The 12876-nt window shown below is 42.3% G+C and overlaps 1 protein-coding gene across 7 annotated transcripts in view; it reads left to right on the top strand.

Annotated features, from left to right (window-relative positions):
• Positions 1-12876, top strand: part of TTC39B (tetratricopeptide repeat domain 39B) — a 183368-nt gene that overhangs the window by 102034 nt on the left and 68458 nt on the right. The window contains exon 1 of one of the 7 annotated variants that reach the window (XM_073345445.1): positions 6532-6985. The exons of the other annotated variants lie outside the window; for them this stretch is intronic. The gene's annotated coding sequence lies outside the window, so the exon portion shown is untranslated. Of the gene's footprint in view, positions 1-6531; positions 6986-12876 lie in introns of those variants that run through there. 7 annotated transcript variants of the gene reach the window in all.

Here is a 12876-nt window from a genome sequence, read left to right as displayed (position 1 = left end):
CCCTTTCACTTCTCCTAAGTACTCTTCTTGAACTCATTCCTCCCCATCTGCTCTGGAGTACCACAGAGGAGAAAGAGCTGATGGATGTTTTGTTATCTCTGGATTTTAGCTAGGCCTGTCTTTTCTTCTTGGGGCAGAGACTGGAATTTTAATTATGAAAAGGGCAAACCAATGTAGACTTAAACTTCTAGAATCTGGAGGCACACTGAAAGAGGATATCACACCTCAGTAAATTGAATTTTCCTTATCTTGTTATGGTGTTCTCTCTAAAATATAAAAATAGCCAATATTAACATTTAAATTGTCAACAATTTCCCTGTTGATCTTAGCAAAAAAAAAAAAATATAAAAGTCTATTTGTGCAGCATTAAAGGTGCCTCAGAAGAGGAAGATTAAGAGGATTTAATTCTTCTTTGTCCTGGTGACATTCCTTTCTTTTTGGAGGGAAATCATGTTTCCTCATAGTTAATAAAGTACAATTTCCAATCAAATCAAAGTTCCGATAATTTAATTATTTTGCAGGAAATCCTCAGCATTTCATGGGAGCGGTCTCAGAATGGAGTAATTTTTAGTAATTGGGGAAGAGATGGAAAATGAGTCAAGGGTAGGTGGTCCAGATGTGTTTGCAGAGTGTATAAGGCCTTTGTAAGAAGGTTCTGGAGGCATACCTCCCTTACTAGTATTTTTTAAGCACCTGGCAATTGCTGTAATACGGAGGGATCTAAAGTTTAATAAAAAGCTCTTCAGGAATATCTTTATGAACCAAGTTCTCTTTCCCCTATTTCTCCTAAAATAGACTCAGGCTTGGTCTGTACTAGGAATTTATGTCCGTATAACTACGTCACTCCACACCCCTGAGCGATGTAGTTATAGTGATCTAATTCCAGGTGTAGACAGCGCTATATCAACGGGAGGGCTTCTGTTGACGTAGCTACTGCCTCTCTCGGAAGAAACCTTCCTATCAGCATAGATAGTTTCTTCACTAGAGCACTACAGCGGTGCAGCTGCATCATTGTAAGTGTAGACAAGCCCATAGTTTCTCCCCTTCCCCAAAACATTAGATTACTCCTTCCCAAATCATTCTTGTTTTCCCCAGCTGCTCTTGCCAGACTTCCACTCTTGGTTTTACCCAGCAATTCCATCTTGCATTTCTGGCTTCTCACCACCAAGATTCCATGTCTGAGGGAGTCTCTTTTCTGACTTGGATTGGATTGGAGTGGCAGGTTGGGCTTCTGGCCAGAGAAGAAGCATGGAAGGTTGGCAAATTGCTGCTAGTTTCTGGAGTGGAGCAGACTCAGTTACTCAACAAAACTTCCTCATTACCCACTGCCTGTTGCAGGTCCATCCTGAGCTCAGGAGGCTTCACCTGTCTGTGTCCTCTCATAGCGGTCCCATGCTTCCTTTGCTGGTTGCTTGACTGGAGAAGAATCAAATCTGAGCTAGCAAGCAGGGCTGTGGTTGACTGGAGACCCTGGATTGTAGCGTAAAGCAGCTGACAGCAGATGGCTGCATTGTGTACTGCAGTGAGTCAGATCACCATCAGCAGTCTAAAGAAGCCTTCACTTATCACTTCCAAACAGTGCATCAATGCATTTGCACAGGGACTAATCAGGGGTTCTAAAACTGGCGGTTGGGACCCCTCTGGGGGTTGTGAGGTTATTACCTGGGGGTCGCGAGCTGTCAGCCTCCACCCCAAACCCCACTTTACCTTCAGCATTTATAATGGTGTTAAATATACAAAAAAGTGTTTTTAATTGATTAGGGGGTGTCACACTCAGAGGCTTGCTATGTGAAAGGGGTCACCAATACAAAAGTTTGAGAACCACTGGACTAGGTGCTGAATGGCCCTGCAATCGGTCAGTCTGAGGAGCCAGTTAGTCAGGGAAATGGTGAAGTGGCCCAGTTTGGGCCTGGAGACTGTTGTTTTGGGGAAAATGATACATAATATTTAGGGCTGTTGATTAATTGCAGTTAACTCATGCAATTAACTCAAAAATTAATTGTGATTAATTGCACTGTTAAACAATAGAATACCAATTGAAATTTATTAAATATTTTTGGATGTTTTTCTACATTTTCAAATATAAGGATTGTAGAATCAAGTCAGTTGTCTGGCTTATAGCTGCTAAGGCCAGAGGGACCATTTTGATCAACTAGTCTGACCTCCTGTATAACACAAGCCATAGAACTTCCCCAAAATAATTTCTTTTGAACCAGAGCAAAATTGACTTTTAAAAAAAGTCCAATCTTGATTTTAAAATAGCAAATTATTAACAGCTTTTGGTAAGTTGTTGACTTGGCTCTGAAGGCAAGATTAGGAAACTATTGTAAGGAAATATTCCCGAGATTGTCTATAGATGCTATCCCCAAACTTTTAAAAGCTGAGTGCCCTCTTCAGGAAGATGAAACCAGTTGCTCATTCCCCCTTCACTGCATAGCCCTGCCATATGTTAAAGGCTTACGTGCCTTAATTTATACATTTTACACACTGCTCTACCTGGCCTCTGACTTTTTCCAATGAGCCCTCCACCACTTCGGGAAATGTTTGTGTAGACCTTTATAGCTATGTTCTCTCTCTTCTTATGTGTTTTGAACAGCAAAATAATTATTTACTTTTAAAATATTGTCATTGGCATTAAAGTTAGCAACCACTGAAATGAATGAGGAAGTTTACACCTCAGAGCTTTAGTGTCTGGCTGACTCTCTGCAAACTTAAAGAGCATTGGTGATACTCAGGCTATGTCTACACTGCAGTTTGCCTGCATAATTTATGTTGCTCAGGGGTGTGAATAAACCATCCCCCAGAGTGACAAAAATCACACCGACATAAGTGCTGGTATGGACAGTGTTATGTCCCATCTCTCCCATCATCTTAGAGTGGCTACTGTAGGCTCTGTCTACACTAGCACTTTTGTCGGTAAAACTTTTGTCGGTTAGGGCTGTGAAAAAGCCACATGCCTGACTGACAAAAGTTTCACCGATAAAAGCGCTGGGGTGGACAGTGCTATGCTGGAGGGAGACGCTTTCCTGCCAACATAGCTACCGCCGCTCGTTAGGGGTGGTTTAATTATGCCAGCGGGAGAGCTCTACACAGGAGACCTTACAACGGCACAGTTGCAGTGGTACAGCTGTGCTACTGTAAGGTCCATAGTACAGACATAGCCTTAGAGAGCTCTAGTGTAGCCATGCCCTCACTTTATGTTTTGAAGTTTTCTTTGCAGCCATAACAGTTAGTCAATCTCTTTAAAAAATGAAAGCTGAGACTAGGGGGAATGATTTGGAGATCTGTCCATGTCCCTTGGCCTGTACTTTGTGTCCCACCATTTGGGCACTCTTCACACTTTTGGGAAATACTGGTCTGTAGCTGTGATCTGGTAGACAAACCACACTCAGGCCATTTGTGGTGTAGGAGGTATCCCAGTCATCCATAGGCCTCTCCCCTTTTGAACTCTTGAAGCAACTGTGCCGATTTTGATCCTAGTGCAGAGGATGTGGAAAGAGAAGGGACTGTCTTTTTGTTCTGTATTTGTACAGCTCCTAGTACAGTGGGGCCCTGGTTCTTGATGGGGCTCCTAGGTACTACAGAACTACTACTACTACTTATAGGGTCTCTGAGACTAAAATGTTCTACAGTATGTGCCTACCCTTAAAGAAAGGCTCAAAGCCCACATGCTTAAGGGAAAATCTTCTTAATGCCCAGTGGGCCCAGCACCATGCATATAACAAAGGGGCCCACTGCTGAGTGTTTAACCCTGCAGATCAGGTGCTCATATTACTCTCTCAAATGGAGTCCAAACTTTTGGCCTGACAGTGAGCCCTATGAAATTACATACCAAGTAGGACTGGTAAATTACAAGATTAGGCAATTTACCAAGAAGAAAACTAACAAATGTATCATGTTAATTTCTTAAAGCCATAGAAGTCACCAGAGGTTTTGTTCATTGCTGCATATTCTCCAGAACCAGAGCTAGGGCTGCAGATATCCAGAACCCCCTCTACAAGATCTGTATCTGTTGGGGACCATCTCATGCTGGATCTTACAAAGGGATATTGGCATATCACATTGGAGACCCAGTGGAAAAAAACAGCTTTTTGCCACTCCCTACAGACTGTATCAGTGCTGAATCATGCTGTTTTCATGGGCCCTCTGTGACTTTTCAATGGCTGACGGACTGGGTCCTCCATCCCCTGGGCCATTATGCCACGGCCTCCCTGGATGATGTAGTTATTTATGATTGGGGTTGGTAGTACCACCTGAAACAGGTAGCTGCCATCCTCCAGTTCTTAGAAGATGCTGGATTAACAGCAATCCCTAAAAAGTGCTGCTTAAGCAAGCATGGGATGAGGTGCCTGTGTTGGTGAAAGGCCAAGTTTTGATCACTTGTGGATAAGGTCCAGGCCTTGAGAGCCTATCTTGCCCCGTCCTTGAAGAAACAGGTACAACATTCCTGGGGCTGGCAGAATACTATTGTAGATTTGTACCATGGTTATCTTTCATTCCAGCCACTCATGGATCTGCTTAAGGACAGCGGATCTAGAAAGGTTCATTGGATGAGGGCCTGTGAAAAATCCTTCCAGACTCTTAAGTCCCAACTATGTGGGGAATCTATTCTGTACAGCCCATACTTCACCAAGGAATTTATCCTCCAAACTGCTGCCTCTAAACTCTGATTGGGAGCTGTCTCATCATAGTTTGTCAATGGAGGGAGTACCCAGTCCTCCACCTTAGCTGAAAACTGTTCCCTTGAGAGATAGTGTATTTGGTTTCGAAAAAAGGCTTGGTGGCAAAATGGCTGTAGATGTGCTCTGATACTCCCTTCTTCAGAATGTGTTTACCCTGGTCATGGATCATGCCCTGTAGTGGCTGAGCACCATGAAGGACACCAACCCATGGTTCATGCAGTGGTACCTGTTTTTTTCCTCCTGAGATGGGAGCTGATCGACTAGTACCCCAGGCATGATCCTGAGTGGGAGGTTGTGTGATGGCTTAGACAAATCCCCTGCTGAGCAAGAGTGGGTTAACAGGGGCTTGTGGGCCCAATCAACCCACCCCAGTTTATCTGCAGTAGGTGTCAGGAGTGGAGAGAGTAGTTAGATTGCTTGGTGGCTGATTCAGAAGGAGAGGAGACCTCCTGGCTTCTTTCACAGAGCTAAAAGTGGTTGCAGCCAGGAACCTGAGACAGCTTGTTAGCTTGGTCGGCCTCCCGGTGGATGGAAAAACTGAGTGTCGGGAGACTGCCTGGCTGACCATTTATTTGAAGACAGGCCTTGAAGGAAAGGGCAAGGTCCTGCTGAAGGCTTGTCAGACAACCCTCTTTTTTTTTTTTTTTCCCTTGCGTTTCGGGACTTTGATACCCTGGAAGGAATGAACTGGAGAGTGTCTTAGCCAGAAAGCTAAGGCTCTCCAGCGCCAGACTTCGCTAGAGGTGGTGATCGCCTTCAGAAACCCAGGATAGGATGAGTAGTGCCATGTTGGGCTGCAAAGGAACACCCCAGAGGCCAACCCTTCCACAATAGTGTATTGTCTAAAGTTGGAGCGCACTTTTTTTTCCAAACTGGCATTGTCCCTGAAGACAGTTGCTGAGAATTGTGTTAATCTGTTAGATTTTTTTTTTTTTTGCTTTCACTGCGAGAATCATATTACTACATGGCGGAGAGCTCTGTGGCGTGTTCTCCTTTTTCAAAGAAATAGTCTTTGCAAGAAAGAGAGAGAGAGCACCAAAGCCCCTATCTGTCAAGAGCAGTAGTTAAGAAGTGAATTGGTCTCTGGGATTTAGCCTTTCCATGAGAAAGCAGTCTTTCCTCCCTTATTGGCAGGAATTTGGTCAGAGGAGGGTCCTGTGCCTTCCACCATGCCCTAAGAACGATTCTTTTGAAGAAAGTTCCAAAGTTATTCACCTGTCACAAGAGTAGTGGTCTTCAGTGTGTGTGTAGGATTAGCCACACTCAACCCAACTGAAGAGATTTCAGAGGGTTTTTTTCAGCTGGTACTGGTCTGCTCTGACAGGGAACCAGCCTCTTGAGATGAGCTCCCAAAGAGCTGCAAGTTTTTTGTTTTGTTTTTTGTTCTTTTCTGGTTTTCTTGCTGCTGACTGCTACTGTCTTTCATTGACCTTGTTAGGACATCAGTAATGATGTCTGATCTAGTATATTTTACCCGTCTCTGTGTGTGCTATTGGTTTGTTGTTTTGTTTTTGTCTTTAGTTTTTGGCCATATGAGGAGGAGTTGTTATCATCACATCAGATTTTTGAGAAAAATTCAGAGTAATATATACTGTATATTTTATAACCTCAGAGTGATTTTGTTTGTTTTAGGGCCATGTAGAATAGGGCAAAATAAAATATGAAGCCTGTTACTGTTAGTCAAACTGTAAATTGCTACAGGCTGTCTTGTACATTTTACTAAAAGCAAATGCAGACTGCTTTTGCATTGGTGTACTTCCTTTTTGTCTAGTTCTTTTTTTAAGGAAACCTTTTTAATGTGTGTTTTAAGGTCACTTTTTAAGGTACCTAGTTGTTCAAGTGAGAAACACTGAGGTAACTTTTTTTTTGGTCCCTTTAAATGTAAATCCTTTTGTATTTCTCTTGTTTCCATTTTCTCCTTGCAGTTAGGCAGTGATGGATTAGAATTAGGCTGCAGTACAGATTGGGAAAATCTCCCAGCATCCTCTTCCTGCAGAGGCATCAGCAACTAGCATTGACTGTAGCTGCTGCCACTCTAATTGACATTTCTTTTAAATTCTGATATGGAGAGCTCCTGTGATGCCAGCTGCTGTCTTGTGAACTTTATCTTTTTTTTCTTTTGCTTGATAACTAATTAATGAGAACCTCATGGGTACCGAGAAATAAAACAGAGAAAATTGAATATTCTCTGTGCTTTTTTGCTAGCTATTTGCTAGCTTTTCTGTCTGGTAGAAAAGAGAGACTTATCCTTACATTGGGAGGACTACATTTATTCACCTGAAGTTATCTGCTGATTTCATCCTGTAAGTACATTGACTCCGTATAGTAATCCTGGAAATCATGATTGCAGTAATCATATTTGTGGGTGTTTATCTGGGGAAACCTGCCTTTGTAGAAATGTACTCTATTGAAAACATCTATAGCTTAGATGGAGTTTGTTCTACATGCTGACTGTACGTTCAAAGGGGGAAAATGTATTCAGAATGATTTATGAAGTAATTGTTTTTCCTCCGTACTTAGCAGTGGTGAACATTGCTTCTAGTGAGTATGAGTTTCCCTGCTGATGTCAATGATTAATCAGCTAGAATGCTGTAGGTTGCAGAATACTGCAAGGTGTGCATTTTGGGATGCTCCTTTTGAAATTGGCAAGATAAAGATATCATCAGTGTTATGGTGGCTTATTGCATTTGCTGATATTTTTCCCTGTCCTGGCAGCTGTTATCATTTAACCATTTCTACTACTATATGTTTGGCTTAACTATAACAATGTATTTTAAATGACCAAACCTTATGCAGAATATTTTTAGATTTTAGAGGCTGCTCAGTAATCTAAGATCTGCAACATTAAATATATCAGCTCTCAGTATAACACATCCCAATAAATTGTTGTGAAGTTAAGAAAAATGGTTTTAACAGTAGGAACCACTCAGTTCTAATTGTGTGTTTGGATTAGAGCCAGCATCTGTGTGACGCAGTCATAGTACCATAAACATCTGGCCTTATTTGCTGTCCTACGTGCTGGATGATTCGATTTTTTTTCCTAGAGAAATTTTAAAATGAATTTTGCTTTATTTTGTTAGAACTTTATCAGTGAACTACCATATTTTTAACTATGTACAGTTTAAACTGTAGTTTAACTTTATTTTAGAAGGATTTCTGTTTTCAACTTTATTGCTTTTCAGTAGCCATCTTATATTTATGCAAACTCTTTCTGTAAAGTACATATTAACAAATTTGTCTTATATATGTGAAAAGATTAGGCAGTAATTTGGGATTGCTTATTGCTCTTCGCCAGATTCTGATACGCTTTCTTACACTGAGTAGCACCTAACCTTGATTTCAGTCTGACTACGCATGGAGTAAGGTATCTCTATGTGTAAGTGAGGATATAAAAATCTGGACCTCAGCCTTCAGGATTATGGAAATTCTTATATTAAATTATATGTTTGGTATTTTTTAAACTGTAAAGACTGATTAACACTACTGGACACAGATATTTTAATGACAGGTTTCAGAGTAGCAGCCGTGTTAGTCTGTATCCGCAAAAAGAAAAGGAGGACCTGTGGCACCTTAGAGACTAACAAATTTATTTGAGCATAAGCTTTCGTGAGCTACAGCTTTAGTGAGCTGTAGCTCACGAAAGCTTATGCTCAAATAAATTTGTTAGTCTCTAAGGTGCCACAGGTCCTCCTTTTCTTTTTGCAGATATTTTAATAAATCAAATTACTGACCTTTCTGATTACCAAACAAACCTGATAACAGTAGCCTTCTGTTATTTTGTACTGGACTATCATGCATCCTGACAGGTTTTTCATGCTAGCATTTTTATTAGTTTCCAGCAGTGTAAAACAGATTTTTCTCCCACCTGCAGATAAACACCTGTCATGGTTTTTATTTTATTTTCTTCTCTTGAATAGTGGGTCATTTTTAAGTACTGCTAATCTGAATTTAGCTACTAAATATGAAGCCCTGAAATGCCTGATGTAACTTCTAGCTATACCATTGAATTAAAGATAATGAGCCAAATTCATCCCTGGTGTAAGTGAATTGACTTCAATAAAATTACTCCATAACTTCCACTGACTTACACCAGGGATGAAATATGCATGTGGTGTTTTACATAAGTAAATAGTTATCCATATACTTGTCATGTTTTGATTTTTCTCACTATATGGCTGATTCATTAATGGAAAATTTTGGATCCTGCTTATTGTGCATGTTTAGTACTAAGCCTATAAGACTTTTTGCACTTGACTTCTGAAGAAAGTGATGATAGTCTCATTTAACAGTTTTAGCACCCCGACTGATAGAATGACTTCATTGTTGGCTCACGGAGCTCCTCTCCAGCCAATCAGCAACCAAAGTGCTGCAGCACTTCCATTTTGCTCAGATAGCTATCTTCCAGTTTCCAGAATGCTGGGAGATTCTCATTATCTTGTGATGTTAGTTTCTCTCCTGAAAGAGGTTATTCTTGTTAAGGCATTTGGGAGACCTGGGTTTAATTCCCACCTCTGTCACTGACTTCCTGTGTGACCTTATCACTTGTCTCTCTGTGCCTCAGTTTGCTATCTCTAAAATGAGGCTACTGATACTCCCCTACTTTGCAGAGAGTCTTACTCCTGGGGGAATTCTGAGCCACACAGAATGTTGCAGAAATTAATGTCCTACATGCAGAATTTATTTTCTTCCCCCACAGAAATGGGCTGTCATGCTGCTGTCCACCATTATGGGCTGCTGGACCCAGCAGAGCCCAGCTCACAAATAGAAGACAAGGGGGAGGGAGGGGGAGGGAACTGGAGGGTTCCCAGCAGCTGCAGTTTCCAGCATGCCCTGAAAGAAGGAGGCAGCAGTGCACAGGAAACTCCATGCAAGCCTGGGACCCAGCCTCAGACTGTTTCTGCCTCTGGAACCCTGGGCTCTGGGAGGGTAGCGGGTGTGAGTATCTGGGCGGTAAAGGCCCCGCAGCTGACCTATAGCTGGCCTCGCAGCTGGCCTGGTGGGGTAGGAGATGCAAGTGTGTGGGCTGAGGGTTTGGGGGAGGAAGAGCGTCTGGGCTGGTCATTGCAGGGGGTGTGGGGGTGAGTTTCTGGGCCGGGGGAGGCTCCACAGTTGGCCTCTGCGGGGAGGGGGTGTGAGTATCTGGCCAACAGCTGGGCTCTGTGGGAAAGGGGGTAGAGAAACAGGAACTGGTTTGTCGTAAGGGTTTCTTTAACTCTCTGTTCATGGGCAAATTTTTTATGTGTCTGTATTGTTATAGACATGCTTGTTGACAGATATTTTGAAATAATTACCAAAATAATTGAAACTGGTGTGATTATTTTGTGTTATTTTGACAAATAAAATTTGCAGAATTTTAAAATATTGTGCACAGAATTTTTAATTTTTTGGCACAGAATGCCCCCAGAGTAAGAGAGGTAGTGATGATAAATTCATTAATATTATGAAGATGTTCACATACTGTCATGAGGGGGCCATCGAAGAAAGTAGATTCCCCTGGATTGTCATCTTCATACGCAAAAGAAGTGTCCAAAGTTATATTTCAGCAAAGATATATTTTATAATAATTTTACATTAGAACAATTAGTACTTCTATTGGTATGTATAATACTAACTTCTGAAATGAAGACACCATCCTTGGGTGAAAATCATGGCACTTTTAGGTTAAAATACAGAAGAGAGAGAATTAAGATCTTAAAAAAATAAAGGAGAAGAGATGTGTATTAGTGGTGTCAAACTTTTGGACACGAGGATGGAATATATTATTTCAGGGAAATTGTCTATCCTCTTCTGCCCTGTGGGCACCACTCAGTAGGTAGAAGAGAGCTGAAACCACCTGTAAGTCCCTTGCAAAAGAGAGGAGCCATTTTAGCCAGGAGCTCCCATAGGCTGAAACAGGACCAGTCAAGCTGCTGGCCTGCCCTGTCAGAGCCCAGTAGGGAAGCAGGCAATGCTATAAACACAGCTACACTCCTCTTCCTGCTTTGCAGCAGACAGCCCATGGCAATGGGAACCACAGCCATATGTGCTGAGTGTTGTGGAGGAGTAGCAGCACTGGCTGCACCACTGTCCACTCAGGTTTGGCCCAGCTGGCCCTCTGTCATGAATAGGGGGAGCCTGGGTCCAAACCTGAGTGGTGCTACTATGACTCCAGTGCACCAGGTTGTAATGTCGCTCACTTAGTTTTTGCTCTGTCGCTCCTCTGTCACAGAGCGATGGGATGGCCAGTGCTGCTCCTCCTTGCTACTGCCATGGAGCCAGCTCTTGCACTAGAGCTCCACCCTGGGTGCCTGCCTGGCCTCTCCCTACTTCCAGCTGCCCATGTCCCCTCTCAGGGAGTGACACTCCATCTGGGTGGTTTGGGGTAGAAGGTGGGGGTTGAGCGTGGTGCAGACTTGGTGGGTAAGGCCCTGAGGCCAGTAGCAGCAGTGGAAATGGTTCCACAGGGATGGACAGTGTGTGTCATGGGAAATATTTGTGGGGGTGCCACTGGGGGAATAACTGAATCCTGAAATAATTTTTTTTTCTCCATACCAAGGTGCCTTTTGTGTAAGGAATTGAGCTTGTTGAGTTGTTTTTTTTTCGATGGGAAATTCATTCCATGAGAATCAAAATTTTTCACATGAACATATCGATTTTGGTGAAATTTCAGTTTGAAAAAAAATCAAAATGAAGTATTTTGACACAGTCAAAATGACCCGTTTCTACTTCATTGGAATGGAACGTTTTGACCTTTTTGTTTCAAAATTACTTTTTAAAAATTTTATTTTATATATTATAAATAAGGCTGCGTGTCTATCACGGAAATCATGGATTCCGTGACTTCGGCAGGGGCCAGTGCGGCTGGCTCCAGGGCTGCCTGAGCAGATCAGGCAGCCCCTGGTCCAGAAGCACTGACTGCTGCTGGGGAAGTTTGTGTGTGAGAGGGTGCTCAAGGTTGGGACAGGGTGCCAGAGTGAGGGACTGGGAAGGCTCTGCAGAAGCAGCCAGTATGTCCCTGAGCTCCTAGGTGGAGGGGCCAGGCGCTTCACGTGCTGCTCCCGCAGCAGGTGCCACTCCCCGCACACACCCCCTGCACCAGCGGGGTCACTCCCCCAGAGCACCCATGGCCCCCTGGTCTAAGTTTTAGTTAAGGGTGTATAGTACAAGTCATGGACAGGTCATGGGCCATGAATTTTTATTTACTGCCCATGACCTGTCCTTGACTTTTACTAAAAATACCTGTGACTAAAACGTAGCCTTAATTATAAATATAAAAATTTTAAAAAGCCAAAATCTGAATGGACTGTTTCAGATGACTTAAAATGACATTATTCTATAGGAATTTTCAAAATTTTGCTTTCGTTGTGCTTTGGAAATAGAAATTCCAGTTTCCACACACTTCTGGTTAGGAACCTAATCCATAATTAGGCACTTCATTAAAGTGCTCAGCATCAACAGATCCTATTGAAGATAGCTATAGTTGTGGTTACTCAGCATCTTTGAAAACCACCCCCCTTCTGTTTAGATGCTTAATTTTTCCTGGAGGAGCCTAACTTTAGGTATGGAAATTCCAGCTACAATCTTTATTTGTGATGTGCTGTGACTGGTAATTGTGTTTTAAATAGGCAATATTTTAGATCTTAATTAATGGCACAGATTTGTTGTATTTTCAGTCTTGTATTGTTATGTTATTTCATAATGTCCCCAAGTGTGCTAGGCACTTGGCAAAAACATATTGAAGACAAGCCAGTGTACCAAAGAACTGACAGTCTCAATTATTTGACAGGCAAATAAGTGAGGGGCAAAGGGCACACATTATAAATATAGTATACAGTTGCTCGTTTTAGGCATTCCTATGTCTTGGTGGTTCAAGTTTTATTTAATCTTATTTTGCATCATACAAGTGCATTCACTTTTTGTTGAATTCACAGCCCTGCCAGAGTGGGATTTTAGAAGTGATTTGAATGTGGTGATGGGGAGAGATTTGTTGGATGGATTTTGGACGGGTATTCCCAGCATAAGAGATAATGTGGGAGAAAGCACAGTGGGATTTGTGGGTGAAGGAAACGAAGTTGGAGAGGGAGCAGAAGGAACTGTGATCCAGATAGACTGTTTCCCTTGCTTTCTTACGTATTGTAACAACCGAACCTTCACTAATATTGTTGATACTTTATTGTAAGGCTTGAAGTTTGCAGGGGACAGAGAATGGTAATCT

The sequence above is a fragment of the Lepidochelys kempii genome, chromosome 5 (genome assembly GCF_965140265.1).
Source record: "Lepidochelys kempii isolate rLepKem1 chromosome 5, rLepKem1.hap2, whole genome shotgun sequence".
NCBI classification, from domain to species: Eukaryota; Metazoa; Chordata; order Testudines; family Cheloniidae; genus Lepidochelys; species Lepidochelys kempii.
The sequence above is the reverse complement of the archived record's forward strand: the minus strand, read 5'-3'. Positions and strand labels throughout refer to the sequence as shown.